This window comes from Amblyomma maculatum, chromosome 2 (genome assembly GCF_055883805.1).
Source record: "Amblyomma maculatum isolate TAMU_Amacu chromosome 2, ASM5588380v1, whole genome shotgun sequence".
NCBI classification, from domain to species: Eukaryota; Metazoa; Arthropoda; class Arachnida; order Ixodida; family Ixodidae; genus Amblyomma; species Amblyomma maculatum.
In genome coordinates, this window is record NC_139345.1 from 105219940 (window position 1) to 105222203 (window position 2264).

Below are 2264 nucleotides of genomic sequence, written 5' to 3' on the forward strand. Positions count from 1 at the left end.
GGTGATCACACAGTGATTAACTGCGACTGTTGTTTTGGTTCTCTCCATGGAGCAAGCCATGGCTTTCTGAAGAATTCCCCCGCTGCTCTACGTAGGAAGCTACAGGGCTCGCTGTTAACCTGAGCATTGTACTACGTATAACGCGGCAAAAACTTTCAGGCTATACCGACGTATATACAGCTCTGGCGTCGGTGTCCTCTTTGACATAGAAATTTTTGAAAATTGCATTTTTGCAGCGCGAAAGAGCAACACGCGCCGGAATCACTGCTTATATGGCTGTCGACCCATGCGACAACACTAAATGAAGTGAAAACAACATACTTCCAGTCATGGATGGTTATAATCACCATGATGATATAAACGTTCCCTAATCCATAAAAATAATAATAATTTTGTTTTAACTGCTAGCTCTATTTCTCAGAGCAGGCAACTTTTGCTGGCAGCGCTTATGAGTCATATCGGAGTGTCCACCTGAACATCTCACCCAATCTTTATCCTGCTGAGGTCAGATATAACAGCAGTCTGCAGTTTTTCCACATTCGTCATCACCACACCCTGTTCGTCCGCCCTGATAGCATGTCAGCAAACAGCATGCAGCCTATTTCCGATGAAGCCTATACACACGCACACACACACACACACACACACACACACACACACACACACACACACACACACACACACACACACACACACACACACACACACACACACACACACACACACACACACACACACACGCACGCACGCACACACACACACACACACACACACGCGCACACACACACACACACACACACACACACACACACACACACGCACGCACACACACACACACACACACACACACACACACACACACACACACACACACACACACACACACACACACACACACACACACATATACATACATACATACATACATACATACATACATACATACATACATACATACATACATACATACATACATACATACATACATACATACATACATACATACATACATACATACATACATACATACATACGACAAATTTAAGGAAAAGAGGGGCTCGTTATGATGCACAATTGAAGCTTAGAGTCAGCGAGACCATGAAAGTCATAGAGGAAATTTTTTTTTTTTGTTAAATGAATTAGTAGTGGAATATGCAAAGTGGAAGAAATGCAACATTCCGCTGGAGGGATCCGCACTCACGACAGTCGAATATCGCATCCGGTGGTCTTAACAACTGCTCTTCGGCGACCTCTGTTTATTCTACTTGCCTAACGTCCGAAGTGCCACGTCCGCCACTATGCATGGATGACGGTGGCGCGGGTAGATTAAACAGGCGTCGCTGTACCTCAGCTAGTAACAGCACCGAAGTGCTAATCGGAGATCGTGAGTACGGATCCCATTAGCGGTGTGTTTTCTCCACTTTGTACTGAAGTATCTTTGACCTAGAAAATATTGCACTACTGTTTCATCTTACCAGAAAAAAAAGCACACACACTACACACACACACACACACATACACATATTATATATATATATGAAGGAAAGAAGCCAACAGTCGGCGAGGCCAAGGAAAGCGTTGGGGATGGTACTTTATGTATTTTTTTTTCAATGTTTACTTGGATAATCGCAGAAATTAGTAATGTAATCTGTTTAGGGGAAACATATTTAGACACAAAGTAGAAGAAAAAACAACGTGCCGATGGTGGGATCCGAACCCACGACCTCCGAATAACACGTCCGGTGCTCTTCCAACTGAGCTACATCGGCCGCTGTCCCATATGCTACTTTTCTTGGGTATTTATGTTTTCTGTATACGAAACTTGAGTGTTCACCAGCGCCACCCTCAGCCATAGCGGCGGACGTGGGACGTCCTTTGTTACCGCCAGCGTCACGTAGAACGTGATCAAGGGCGAGGGCGAAAGCTGTGCTAGAACCCTCTTACGCTACCTATGGCCTCAAGACTGCCAGAACCGAGACCCCCGTAAGCTACAAGCAGATCAATCAAGGGGAAATGAGGGTGCTCGTTATAATACATGAAGGGAAGAAGCCAACAGTCGGCGAGGCCAAGGAAAGCGTTGGGGATGGTACTTAATGTATTTTTTAAAATGTTTACTTGGATAATCGCAGAAATTAGTAATGTAATCTGTTTAGGGGAAGATATTTAGACACAAAGTAGAAGAAAAAACAACGTGCCGATATATATATATATATACACTCTGCAGCGGATGACTCATTCTTCCAAGCTGCTCGAATGCTGCATGC

At 44.3% G+C, this 2264-nt stretch overlaps 1 non-coding gene across 1 annotated transcript; it reads right to left on the reverse strand.

The window, feature by feature from the left end:
• Positions 1-1696: 1696 nt before the first annotated feature.
• Positions 1697-1769, reverse strand: TRNAT-UGU (transfer RNA threonine (anticodon UGU)). Its single transcript has one exon. It is a non-coding gene; the product is annotated as a tRNA-Thr (tRNA).
• Between the last annotated feature and the right edge of the window lie 495 nt (positions 1770-2264).